The following is a 14,612-nucleotide window of genomic DNA, read 5'->3' on the forward strand; positions in this document are numbered from 1 at the left end:
GGTGCTAATAGGCTCATGGACACAAATGGGAGCCAACACACAAGGGACCCGGAGCAGAAAGCGCAACAGAGCACCGAGGGCCAGGGAGGAAGCACAGGGAGGTCCAGTAATTGGATGAGGCCCATCAGACTAATAAGGGGCCCTGTTAAGTGCCTGGTGGCTCCCGCTGCAGGCATCCTTAAGCAGCCCCTGGGAGCCTGCAGGAGCTGTTAAAAGCCCATTTGGCCTCTCCCTGCAGACAGCAGCCCCTCCTGCCTGGTTCCCAAAGGCAAACAGCCCCTCACCCCCATGTGATAGAAACAGACCCAGACCATTTCTTTGTCTCTGGTGAACCTGAGCTGGTTGGAGACCCCCAAGAAGGCCAGGGTCCGTCCACCTGTGTTCAGAACATCCTCACACTTGGTCCACACCTGGGCTTCCCAGGTCTCTGGAGGGGCAGGCGAGGCATTCTCAGTCTGCTCTTTCGGTCTGTGGGGGTCATTGATCATAGTCCTCGTTCAGGCTCCCCTGGGCAAGCTCAGCATGCCAGGAGGCCTTTCTCGAGGTCCCCCAGGCTGTGGCCCAGGGTGCTCAGTCCTCCTGGGCACCCATGCAGCTTCCTGGAGCCTCCTGGGACACCCTGCTCCCAGGCCTCCCACTCTCCAGGACTTGGGTGGGTGCCTCTCTGCAGGCTGGAGGCTTGTGGCTTCTCCTCCCTCCCCTTCGGGAGCATCTAGTCTCTCCTGGGCCAGAGGCAGGCCCTCCTCCTCCTCCACCAGCCCTCTCCTTTTCAATCCCTGTCCTACAAAGCCACCAAGCTCCTCCCCTCTATGACAAATCCCTTGATTGTCCTCGCTTGATTGCTCCTGAGTTTTAGCAAAAATAATGGCACCTGGCAACTTCTCCTTTGTGCTGTGAAACAGAGGTAAATGTTATTAACCCAGTCAAGAAACTTAGACCTCAAGGACACAAAAGCCAGGGGAAGGGATGGGGGTGGAGGTGGGGGGAAGGAAATACCTTTCGTGCCTTTGTGTTGAGCCTACTGCAGAGAAAAACAAGACACAGGTAATTTCTGAGTCGGTTATTCTGCTCCATTAAAGTCTCAATAAATTGCCCTGCTGTATGCAAATTCTCGTGAACGTGAGCATGGCCTTTGGTAGATGCAGGAATTGCCTCCGGAGGGGAGCAAGGAAGTAGGGGGGGTGGTGGCGGGGGTTTCCAGGGGCTGTCGCCATGGCTGGGACAGAAGCTGGCCAGTCCTGGGGCGTCTGGGCCCCCAGAGGAGCCACGTTCTCCCCGTGCCCAGTGACCTTCCTGCAGTTCCCCAGAAAATGACATTAAACCCAATCGCTCCATGTGTTCAGGCATACAAATGGATATCAGAAAGCATTTGCCTGAGGTTGGGGGTGATAAAGAGAATGTATTTCGGAGCCAAATACAATAAGCAAAGTGCACAAACCTTCTCAGGAGTACTTATTAGCCAAGGGAAAAGGGAGTTGGGGAGAGTGATTGGGCAGGAGGTGCGCTCAGGAGTCCTGCGGCCCCAGGCTGTCAACAGACCCGCTCTTTCCTCTCATTTCGGGGAAAGAGATGGAGAAGTTAGAACACTCTCTTTAAAAAAAAATATGGGGGAAACAGCCCTCCTGGGTCTCCCCTCCCAGTTAACACTGCACACCGCGCTGAGAGCGGAGTAGAGCAGAAACTCAGAACCACAGCAGCCATGGCGCCTTCCTCAGAAGCTGCAGAGGTTTTTTTTTTCCATTGCGCTCTCCCAGTTTTTGCTTCATTCATTCCCAGAAGTGGCGGCAGGTGCACGCATTTTGTTTTCCAGAGCCATGAGTGTGTGTGTGTGCATGTGTGTGTGTGTGTGTGTGTGTGTAGTATGTCTTACAACCCTGGTGAGGGGCATTAGTATTAGTAAGGAAATCAATATTTGTTTCAAATGTGAAATTTACAGGAAGGGCCTGGGGGAGGAGAGAGAAGTTGAGGCAGGTGACTGGAGCGCTCAGTGGGCGGGGGCGGTGGGGGGGCCTGCAGTCTGAGGTCTGGCTTCCTGGGAAGGACTCCCCGGAGGGCTGAGCTGAGACTGGTGCAGGCGCTGAGAGGCAGGTGGGGATGCTCAGGGGGAAGGCAGAGGGTTGACTGGGTGGGCCGGGTGGACAAAGGCAAGGCTGGGGCCAGGCCAGGCCTGACATCCACAGCGGGACCTCGCAGCCAGCGGAGAGCCCGAACATTGATCAGGAGCCAGCGCTGTGCTTCCAGCACGTTCCCTTTGCATTGCCATAGGTCCTCCTGTGGGGGCTCAGCTGCTGGGACCCGTGCAGTCCTTGAAGACCAGTAAGGTCCTTGTGAGATGCTGGAAGCTTGGCCAAGTGGGCAAGGATCCAGAGCCAAGCTCCAGCCCCAGACTCCTAAAGCAGGGGTGGCGCATAGCACTGCCTGGGCGCTTGGTGAACACAAAGGGACCCAAATCCAGTAGAGAGCGACGCACAGCAAAAGAAGACCTCGCCCCCATGACAGGTGGAGCCCCTAGGAGCCTTTACTGGTGCCTGCTTCCACCCAGGGTCCAGGAGGCTGGGAGCCTGCAGAGGCGAGGGCCCCAGGGCCTGCCTGCACCCGAAGGGCCTCAGCAGTGGGGGGACTGATAGACTACGGGAGGGGGGACTGGGGAAAGTCGCATTCGCTGCTCACTGTGGCGGGGTGGCAGGAACCCACCTGCCTCTACCAGAGAGGAACAAAGCAGAGAGCCGAGCAGCAGTGGCCCAGGGCTCTGCTGCTGGCTGGTTGTGGAATCCTCAGGAAATAATGTAATCCTTACCCTAGGGACATTGTATTTCACAGATGTGGGTCTCAACCACAACTTAGGTTTAGAAGACATATGCAAATAATTTCCTTAAATCACCTGGAATGCAGTTCTGAGTTCTAGCCTTCTGAGCAAGCTGGAAATCTAATCTTAGTCATTAATAGGATGTTCTGCCCTAGAGTTGTGCAAAGGTCCTGGGGTCTGGGGCAGTGCCAGGGCAGCTAGAAATCGTTTCTTCATTCAATAGATGTGCCTGGTTGCGTGTTTGACCCAGATACTGCTTGAGGCCCAAAATCCATAAACAGAAGAGAGACAATCTGTTCGCAAGGAGGGTACCTTCTGTGGGGGATGGGAGGGAGGGAAGGGGTATGTTTGCAGGGGCAGGCAATAGACGTGCGAGGAGACGGACCAGGCAGTAAATACAGTGTGATGATTCCAGGAAGAAGTACCTGTCGCTTTGTGAAGCCCAGTGAATGACATACCTGCCCTGGCCCCCAGGGGAGACAGACACATGAGTCAGACCGTGGAGACCAGATGCACAGTTAAGGCTAATCAAAGGCTGGACTGCGGATGTGACTCAGGAGGACGGCAGCAGTGGGCTTCGTGGTGCTGAGCCCTGGAATTAGCTGGATTTACCCATCCCGTCCCAGGCAGTGACGGACAGCCACTGCTCCCCCACGGGGCCAGCCGACTTCGGGTCCAAGCTGACCAGCTCTCATGCCCTCTGCTTGAAGCAGCTCCCTGGACACAGGGAGGGGCCGAGCCAGGTGGTCCCAGCAACTTCTCCAAAGTCGCCAGTGATGGGGGCACAGCTGCCCTGCAGGCAAGTGAGGAATCCGGGGAGAGACCAGGGATGTTCCCAGGGGTATGGAAGGACACCGAGGGAGGCTGTCTGGGGGAGACATCCCAGAATGGTAGGATGCAGAGTGAGTGGTAGAGGAGGGAGCACAGAGAATGCTTTAGCCAGAGTGGTTAGGAAAGGCGCTCTGAGGAGCTGACATTTGATCAGAGACCTGGAAGATGGGAAGTGGTCTCTCCACCTCTCTCTCTCTCTCTCTCTCTCTCTTTTTTACAATATTTATTTTATTTATTTGAGAGAGAGTTACAGAGAGAGCTAGAGACAGAAAGAGAAGTCTTCCATCTGCTGGTTCACTCCCCAGGTGGCCGCAACGGCTGGAGTTGTGCTGATCCGAAGCCAGGAGCCAGGAGCTTCTGGGCCTCCCACACGGGTGCAGGGGCCCAAGGACTTGGGCCATCTTCTGCTGCTATCCCAGGCCCTAGCAGAGAGCTGGATCGGAAGAGGAGCAGCTGGGACTTGAACCGGCGCCCATATGGGATGCTGGCGCTTCAGGCCAGGGCATTAACCCACTGTGCCACAGCGCTGGCCCCTCTCCATCTCTTTAGTTCCTGTGTTCTGGGCTGTGAACATTATTTGGGTCAAAAAGATGTTGAAGAAATAACCATTGAACAAATAAGACTTCAAAATGCTTTGGCACTGCCCAAGACCCCAGGACCTTTTCACAGCTCTAAGGTGGAGCATCCTATTAATGACTAAGACTAAATTCCAAATCTCTCAGAAAGATAGGAACTTAGAACTGGGACCCCTGCTGTTACCCAAATCCAAGAATGTTCCAGTCACGTCTATAAAATGGTGCTGTAGTCACATATAATCTAAGCAACCCTCCTGTATATTTTAAATCGTGTCTAGATTCTGTATGTATCTAGTACAATGTAAATGCTATGTAAATCGTTTCTATACTGCATTGCCTGGGAAGAAGGACAAGAAGGAAAGCCTGTATGTGTTCAGTACAGGTGCAGTTTTTTTAAAAGGATGTTTTTGATCTGTGGTTGGTTGACTCTGGATGCCACATGGAGACCAACTGTGTGGGTTCTAACTGCAAACTGCAGCCTGGGAGTGTCACAAGCGGGAAGGAACCCAGAGCTAGGGAAAGAGCCACCAGGCCACAGCGCTGCCGGCTCTGGCCTCCTAGCCCAGCGCTCTGTCTGCCATGCTGTCTCTTCCCAGAAAGGGAGCAGCTCGTTTTCCCTGCCCTGTCTTTCTCCAACAGGTGTGCTCAGGGGCGAAAGGTCGAGCCCACAGCGGTGCTTTGGACAGTCACAGGTGCCTGTTTACAAACACCTGTGTCACCGCGACCCCCCTGCCTCCCCGACCCTGCTGCTACAGGCCAAGGTCAGAGGCTGCGCTTGGAGCCCAGCAGCCCAGAGTTGCAAAGGGACTCAAGAGATGGCAGGAGCCCCAGAGATGATAGATTCCGAGTCCCCGTCTTAGGGGAGCCCAATCCGGCAAGGCCAGGCAGCCGAGTCAGGTAGCAGAAGACCAGGACTCTGGAGCCCTAATCGAGATTCTTTGCCTTCATTTTTCCTATGTGGATCTCAACTTCTCGAAGACAAAGAATGGATTGCCATGGATTTGTGGAGCATCCATCACGCTGCAAGGCTTTCTGTTTGTTTTCTTCCTCTCTTTTCTCTCTCTCTCTCTCTCTCTCCCTCTTTCTTTCCCTGTCTCTCCCTTTGCATCTACTAAGGGGTGCTCCGTGTGAACTGGAGTCTCCCCGGTCCTCAGCTCTACACATAGTCTTCCTGGGACACGGGGCACAGGGTAGCGGTGAGAGATAAATGAGATAATGAATGCAGAAGGCATTGTCAACTCTAAGGAGCAGTGTTCTCCTGGCTCGCTGACGGAAGGCAGGCGCTCTCAGGCAGCGCGAGCGGCCCCGACTTGTCTGAGTGAGGCAAGCTCCTTGTGCCCGGGCTGCCCCCACGGCCACCCCGCCCACCCCAGCTCCCAGCCCTGCACTTTGTCTTCCTGCCTCTGCCCCCACCCCCGGGGAGAAGCAGCCCAGGCACAGCAGCTGGTAGCCAGCCAAGTGCCTGCTTCCTTGACCTAATTATCTCCATGGGCTTGCCTGGGGCCTGAAGGTCAGGGCGCAGATGGGAGGTCACACCACAAGCCTCCAGATCCCCTGGGGGCAGGCGGTCTTTCTGGCAGCCTCCCAGCACTCTGGCTGGCCCCACCCAAGAACAGCATTTCAAAGCCGTGCAGGCCTGGCGGAGAAAATGCAAAGAGTGAGTACACGTACAGAGTGGTGTCTCAGCCCACGCTGGTCTGGGCAGGATAATGCTGTGTTCTGGGAGTGTCCGGAACACCGGAGGATGAATATGCCTTGCCAATGAGATGCCAATAGCACTGCTTATGGTTGCGGAATGTCCCATGGGGCTGGGGCAAGTGGCCCCAGTGAAGCCCCCATTGGCCTAGAACCTTGCAGATGCAGGTGTAGCAGACAGCGCCGTGAGCACCCACCTCAGCCTCTCCTTATGCCACTGTCAATCTACAGGTCTGGTTTTCAGCTTTGCTCTTCATGTGCTTCGTGGCGGGGGTGTGCACACATGTGGGTGTGCAATAGTAAATGATGGGGAGAGTTCTCCATGATTAAACACAGATTTATTCCAAGGTGATGGATGTATAAGTGAGCAGTGTAAGCACAACATAAATTTCACTTTTATTCTTGCATGATTTTGTACTGCAGTAACACCAAGTGAGCCCAGAAAACAACCTAGCTGAACAGAGCTGCCTTGGAATACACACACACACACACACACACACACCACATCCTCTGAAAGACTGAACACAAACAGGTGCACTTTCCCTTGCTCGTAAAGCCTCACTGGCAGCCTCCTGCCCTTCTCCTTTCTTTGCCCAGTAGATGGGGACAGAGAGGAAAAGAGCTGGTCTGGAGCAGGGGGGCTGGGTGCAGTTGAGTTTGATGCTGACCAAGAGAGTCTCTGGATTATTAGGAACCTGGCAGAATGTAAGGAAGATGATAGCAGGAAGTGGAAATGGATGACGTGAACCACAAGGAGAAATGCGAAGGAGAGACTCAAGTCAGTGTGAGAAGGATGGATTGCTTGGCTGCAGTTAGCTTCTCACTCTGTGTTGTAGAGGGGAGGATGGCCTGAGGAGGGGTTTTGACTCAAAAACCCATGTGGATATTCCCAACTTTAAGATGCCATAGCTTTGGGGCAGGCATTTAGCTTAGTGGTTAATATTCTAGTCAAGACACTTGGAGGGCTGGCACTGTGGCCAGCATCTCATATGGGTACCGGTTCCAGTCCCGGCTGCTCCTCTTCTGATCCAGTTCTCTGCTATGGCCTGGGAAAATAGAAGATGACTCAAGCTTTTGGGCTTCTGTACCCAGGTGGGAAACCTGGAAGAAGCTTCTGGTTCCTGCTTTGGATTGGCCCAGTTCTGGATGTTGTGGCCATTTGGGGAGTGAACCAGCAGATAGAAGACCTCTCTCTCTTTCTATGCCTCTCATTGTAACTCTGCCAGTCAAATAAATAAATAAATAATACATATATATAATTATGTGTATAATTATATATGTGTATATATATATAAATAACAAAAGTAAGCCCTAAATACCGTTGGCCATAGGAATACATTAAAAAACAAAAAGACACCTGGAGTGCCCAGCCCCAATCCTGATTCCGGCTTCCAGCTAATGCAGACCCTGGGAGGCAGTAGGTGATGGTGCAAGTCCCTGGGTCCCTGCCATGCACATGGGAGAGCTGGACTGAATCCCTGGCTTCCAGTTTGAAAATGCCCAGTCAACAAATGTGGGCATTTGCATTTGGGGAGGGAAGCAGTGGATGGGATCTCTCTCTCTCAAATAAATAAACTAAAATGTAAGCATTCTATGATTTTGTGAAAGGTTCTAGAGGTAATGCCAGTTCTGTCACAGGGAATGAGTTCCCGAAACTGGTGCATTAGGAAGATTAATTTGGATGGTCTGAGAGGTCTGTTGGAAGAGGAAGAGGTGGCAGAAAGACTTGCACAGGAAAAGAGACCTGGTCATTAAACAGACCCAGTCATAAATTCACTGGGACCTAAATGTACGTATTGAAGTAAACAGCTGGAAGCAATGGGTGAAGGGGATGCTAAGGAAGAGGAACCCACAGGATAGGGGATTGATTTGGAGGCAAGGGTGTAGAAGGTGAAGAGGGATTGGGTGGGGGGCGGGATTGGTTAGAATCATGACTAAAACAGCAGCCGACTGTTGGGGGAGCGGGTGAGTCTGACTTGACGCTCTGCTGTTTTTGAGGTAGTCCACGCCATCATCATCTTGACGCCCGGTCCGGGCAGCGGTCATCCTTGTATCTCAGGAAGCTTCAGCACAGTGCCGGGTGCAGAGGAGGCACCAAACGGTGATCTGTGACTGGGCGGTGCCAGGTTGCTGTGACAGACTGCAGGCCCTGATACCGCAAGCAGCATCACACAGTCATACACTGCATCGTGGTGTTTTGGCCAACAACAGACTACTTATACAATGGTGATCCCCTAAGACTGTAATGGAGCTGAAAAATCCCTATCCCCTAGTGGTGTTGCAGCCGTTGAAACATGAAAGCACAGTACACTGCTTGCGTGTTGGTGCTGATGCTGGTGCAAATAAGCTTCCCTGGCTGCCAGCTGTATAAAAGGCGAGCCCGGCTGCCAGTGTGGTGGAGCAATGGGTAAAACCGCTGCCTGTGAAGCCAGTGTCTCCTGTGGGCGCCAGTTCGAGTCCTGGATGCTCCACTTTCAATCCTGTTCCTTGCTAATGCGCCTGGGAAAACAACAGAGGATGGCTCAAGTGCCTGGGCCCCTGCACTCATGTGGGAGACCCAGAAGAAGCTCCCAGCTCTTAGCTTTGGTTTGGCCCCAGTCTGGCCATTGTGGCCTTTTAGGGAGTGAAGCAGTAGATGAAGATTTTCCCCTCTCTCTCTCTGTTTCTGTCTCCTCTCTTTCATTGTAACTCTGCCTTACAAATGAATAAATCTTTAAAAAAAGAAAAAGGAAAAAGATTCCAAGATGTAATAGAAAAAGTAAAGACAAAACTATAATATATAGTCAAAAGAAATATACATGCACAAGAAAAAAAAGCATTTATAAAAAATCATAGTCCATACAGTTGTGAACAATATGCAGGACTTGAAAATGGTAATAAGCAACTAGGTTACTAGACAATGTATTTACTATACTAATATCATTATTTTAGAGAGTATTTTTCTACCTTAAAAAGAAGTTTTCCTGTAGAAAACTATGCCATGTTATACCAGCCACAGTTTCATGTTCTCTTTTGTTTCATGAGTCTCTTGGTTGAATCAAGAGAGCACCCCGAGTGAGCTGTAACACCTGGTGGGCAAGCCCACCCTGATGCCTGGCAATGATGGCATCACCTAAGGACACAAGCCTCAGCACCTATCCCTGCTGTTACCCACACAAGTCACTGTGTTTTCGTATGGAGAAATGCGTGTTCCTACCACGGGACTGCACGTGACTCATTTGGTGGGATGAACAAGTTCACGCGACATCCTGATAAAAACCGGGCGGAGGGGAGGCCTGGAACCCAAGGAGAGGCGGGCAGTGTATAGTTTATCAGGTTTTCAGTGCATACAGCTCATATTGCACAGAAATGGGTGCTGGATGACAGTGAGGCATCCGAGTAGAAATGTCCACAAGGCAGTGGAAGATGCTCAACCCGAGCCACGGGGAGAAGTCGGGGCTAGAGTGCGAGAGGTCCAGGACATCACACCTCAAGGGAGAGGCTGTGAGGCTGGGGGCTCCAGAGTTGCACCTGAGCCACAGCCAGGCTTGGTTAGGGGAAGGAGTGAGGTAGAGAGGCGGCCCAGGGAAGACACCGTGGTGTCGTGTGGAGAAGGGGACGACGGAGGAGAGACTGCGTCCAACGCTGCAGGGATGCAGGAGAGGCGCCCTGAAAACTGCATTGGACCTGGAGGGAGGGCGCAGGCCACCTCAGAGACTCTGATTCCAGTGCAGTCGTGAGGGGAGAGCGCCAGATCGGTGCGCAGGAAGGAAATGGGAGCTGGGCCTCAGTGCACTACTTTGTCTATGAATGCAAGGTGGGGTTTAGAGGTGTGTGGTTAAAATAAGAACACAAGATCTTGGAGGATACGGGGAAGAGTTAAGACAATATCTTAAAGGAGATCAAGTTTGTGTCGGGTCCTAAAACAAATGAGCAAGCGAGACCTGGCTGTGTGAGGGGCAGTGGATGGAAATTAACGTGTGTGCATTTGCATTGTGATAAAATCCGGACACCACCCCCCCCCCCAGGTTCATGCACTGATGTTGAAAGCCAAAGCAGTTTTGAACTGAATGCACTTCAAGTTATGGACAATGTTTGTAGAGTGGTATCCAATGCTTTTTTTTTAATTTTTAATTTTTTAATTTTTATTTTTTGACAGGCAGAGTGGACAGTGAGAGAGAGACAGAGAGAAAGGTCTTCCTTTTGCCGTTGGTTCACCCTCCAATGGCCGCCGTGGCCATCCTCCACTGCCCTCCCTGGCCACAGCAGAGAGCTGGCCTGGAAGAGGGGCAACCGGGACAGAATCCGGCGCCCCGACCGGGACTAGAACCCGGTGTGCCGGCGCTGCAAGGCAGAGGATTAGCTTATTGAGCCGCGGCACCGGCCTGGTATCCAATGCTTTTTCCTCGGAAAGATCCAAGAAAGCTAAATAGGTAGCAACTATCAGCTCATGACATGCAAAGTGTCGAGGTGACTGAAAGCTCAGGCTCTGGGGCGGTAGAGAAGAACCTCTGAATACCATCACTTAGGGTAAAGGGAGCCTTGCCTTGGGCTCCAGTGCCCGTGAAATGTGCACACAAATACCTCTTTCTAAGGGTTGACAGAGGGTTAATGAGATAATGTATGTAAAATAGTCTAACACAAAAGACCATTAGACCATCCAGTGAGCATTATTTTTGGTGAGATAGAAAAGGAGAGTTAAGTTTTAACCAAGATTGCTCAGTTAGCAGGGAACCGTAGGAGAACAAACACTGTTCTTCCAAAGCCAGAGTGAATGGTCTTCATTCGCTTGCCTGTCTCCCTCCTATTCTTCACATTTGTTAACAACTATTTATGCAGGTGGGACACTAAGCAGATGTACAGCTCGCTTGCTCCTCCCCAGCCCCCTCCCCCCCAGTGTATATAGTGGCCTGTGCTGGGAGTGGGGTGGAGGAAAGAGCACAAAGATAAATAAGGCCTAGAGTCTGTCCTTGAAGTGCCCATGGTCCATGTTAGTAGGGACGGCACCATGTAGACAGGTAATTAAAATAAAATGTGATAAGAACAAGAATAGACTATAAACAGAATGCCGTAGCAGCCCAGAAGTGAGAGAAACTGTCCCTGGGAAAGCTGGAAACAGCTGCCTGGGAGAGGCAGGGCTCATCTCGGATCCTGGAAGGTCCGTGGGCATTTGGCAGGTGGAGATCAGGGACAGGGAATGCAGGTGGCAGTCTCCCAAGGCCCAGCAATGGGAGGTGCACTCTGCGACAGGAGACGCTTGGACGCTCAGCTCCTAGCAGTGGAAGATGAAGCTGGTGAGCAGACTGCCGCCCCATTGCGAAGGGTACTTTGTGTGGCAGGCCAAGGAGCATGGGCATTATTTTTGAGGGATGGGAAGCTAGCAGAAGCTTTGAGGGGGGAATGAGAAGATTTACTCCCCCCCCCCCTTCATTTGGGTATCAGTTTCATTGAGACACGATTCACATACAAGCAGTTTCCAAGAAGTTTGTGGAAATGTAGACTATGAAAATCTATGCACAAATCTCCATTTTTTTTGCACCAAAATAAATGTATCCCATTTTCCATGCATTTTTGAAGTCCCTTTGTAGTCACAATTCACCTATTTAAATCTTGCAGTTCAGTAGTTTTTACTATGCTCACTGGATTATGCAACCATTACCACAATCAATTTTAGAACATTTTCATCATCCCCCAAAAAGAAATCTTGCAGCCTTTGGCAGTGAGACTCCCTGCTTCCCCCTGGGTCTCCCTAGCTCTAGGTAACCACCAATCTCTCTCCCTGGGTGTGTCATATAAATGGAATCCTAGAATATGTGGCCTTGTGACTGCCTTCTTTCACTTAACACAGTGCTTTCCAAGTTTCTCCATGTTGCAACATGCGTCAGTGTTTCATTCTTTTTTATTGCTGAATAATATTTCCTTGTATGGTTGTGTTACGTTTTGTTTATCCATTCACAAGTCCATGAACATTTGGCTTGTTTCTCTCTCTGGGCTATTATGAATAATGTTGCTATTAAGATTCATGTACAAGATATAATGTGGATGTATGCTTTTATTTCTTTTGTATATATCCCTAGGAGTGGAGATTGCTGGTTTATGTGTTAACTCTATATGTGATCTTTTAAGAAACCGCTTGGACTGTTTCCCAAAAACAGCTATATCATTTCACAATCCCAGAAGAATTCCAATTTCTTGCCACCTTCTCGCCAACTCCTTTATGTTATTTATTTGAAAGGCAGAGTGACAGAGGGAGAGAGGGGGAGACACACACAGAGAAAGAGATCTTGTGTCTGTTGGTTCACTCCCCAGATGGCTGTAATGGCTGGGGTTGGGCCAGGCTAAAGCCAGGACCCAGGGACTCCATCAGGATCGCCCATGTGGGCGGCCAGGTGCCGCTGCTTTCACAGGTGCATTAACAGGGAGCTGGATTGGAAGCAGAACAGCCGGGACTCATTGCCCTGATACGGGATGCTGATGTTCCAGACAGCTCCTCAACCTGCTGAGCCAGGGCGCTGGCCCTGCCAACTCTTGTTTTGTTTGTTTGTTTTTGAGTGGATAGTGAGAGAGAGAGACAGAGAAAGGTCTTCCTTTTTGCTGTTGGTTCACCCTCCAATGGCCGCCATGGCTGGTGTGCTGCGGCCGGCGCACCGCGCTGATCTGAAGGCAGGAGCCAGGTGCTTCTCCTGGTCTCCCATGGGGTGCAGGGCCCAAGCACTTGGGCCATCCTCCACTGCCTTCCCTGGCCACAGCAGAGAGCTGGCCTGGAAGAGGGGCAACCTGGACAGAATCCGGCGCCCCGACCGGGACTAGAACCCGGTGTGCCGGCGCCGCTAGGTGGAGGATTAGCCTATTGAGCCGTGGCACCGGCCTGCCAACTCTTGTTATTACTGGTCATGTTTGCTTTCCAGGAGGGGCGCTGGAGAAGCAGTTTGAAGGGTGCACAGACACAAAAAGAGACCCATTTGGGAGGCTGTTTAATGAGCCAGAGGGAAGATGATGGCAAAATTAGATGCTAATCTGGTTAATATTGCTACACAGAGCGGGTGAACTTCTGGATCCAATCTCTTTTGGATCACAAATGAGGAGAGGAGGATTCTGCTGTGATGAAAAATATCTCCTATTCCATTCTGTTCCACAAGGAGCAGCAGGTGCCTTTGGGGTCCCTTTGAAGGCGGCAGGAAAGGATTTCAATCCAAGAAGAAATACACTTCTAGTGTTTACTGGGAATACTCTCCAGGGCGAGATGGTGGTTTGAGGATTTCCCTAACTCAACTGTGTGGCTGTGCCTTGTCCCATTGGGAAGGACTAAAAATAAACTGCACACTTGTTTGGGCAGAGACTGAGCTGGCTTGACAAGCCCTGACATTGGAGAGGACTGTGCTGAGTTCCTTCTGATGAGGTCGAATGCAATAGGTAAAATTCCCTGAGCCGGCCTAGTCCAGACTCCAAACCAGCCCCACCCCCAAATATACAAAGCTCAGCAAAGCACAGACCTCTGTGGCCTGAGAGTCCGCAGATTGTCCTTTTCCACGTAAGCCTCACCAGCTCACCAGGATTCTGCATGGCTCCAGGATGTTCTCAGGCCCTCGTGCAGTGACCACTCGATGGTTTTCTGTCTCCCAGGGAGGCCCAGGCTTGCTGGCACATGCCTCTTTCCCTGCATGGAAGGGGCCCAGGACACTTGGTGCAGGACCTCTTAGTCTAGGGGAAGACACACACACACACACACACACACACAGATCAGTGACAGAGGATATTTGTATGTGATGGTCCAGACTTTGGTTAGGATGTGGCTCCTTGGCCTTGAATTAGAACTGTGTACCAGAACAGGACTCCTGCCAGCCTCAAGGGACTGAGATGAGAGGCAAGGGGGCCGTGTGCATGTGTGTGCATGTGTGTGTGCGTGTGTGTGCATGTGTGCACCTGAGCATGGGGGCAGCAGAGGCTCCTCCAGACATGAAAGAGCAAAAGGTCCTAAAGCCTCCTCGCTACAATCTTCATCCCCCCTCCCAGCCCCCACCAAAATATCCAGATGGTTACAGGACAAAGGGAGAGGAAATTGTGGGTCAGCAAAATCCCAAGTTTATAAAAATAAAGCACACACCAATGCAATAAAGTGTGTAAGACAAAGACTTCCCTTTAGAAGCGAGAGCTAGAAAGTGCAGGGGATCACAAAAAAACAAGGAAGCGATGCTTCTCTCCCAATTATTGTGCACTCTCAGCTGTATTTTGTTGACCTCGCTGATTTCAATCAGCTTTCAGCACATCCAGCCTTCACCTGCTATGAATCAAAACCTGGAGGGCTCTCTGTTCTCCGTGCTCAGAAAAAAACCCTTTGATAAGGTTGTTATGGATGCAAGGCAGAGCAGGTTGGGCTGGGTGCTTTTCGGAGACTGGCATTACACATTTATGATGCAAACCAATGGAGAAGCAAGGGCTCTGGGTGCAAGGTCTAGAGAGGGGCGAGTCAGGCGCTGGGGCAGGGGCGGTGGGGTCTCACTTAAGGGAGCAGCTCACCTCTGTTTGCCTTTCCTTTCTGGAACCAGAGGCTGCCGAGGGGAGGGACGGGCAGACTCTGGGAGGATGTGACTCCAGATCTCCCTGGAGGGACTTAGGACCACGAGGCTCAGCTTAGGACCCCTTCATTATCCCTGGGCTATGCTGCACTGACTCCTCCTTCAGAAAGGTGAGTGGGCTGATTATTCTGACTGCTAGAAGCCTCTGAC

Source organism: Oryctolagus cuniculus, chromosome 1 (genome assembly GCF_964237555.1).
Source record: "Oryctolagus cuniculus chromosome 1, mOryCun1.1, whole genome shotgun sequence".
Classification (NCBI taxonomy): Eukaryota; Metazoa; Chordata; class Mammalia; order Lagomorpha; family Leporidae; genus Oryctolagus; species Oryctolagus cuniculus.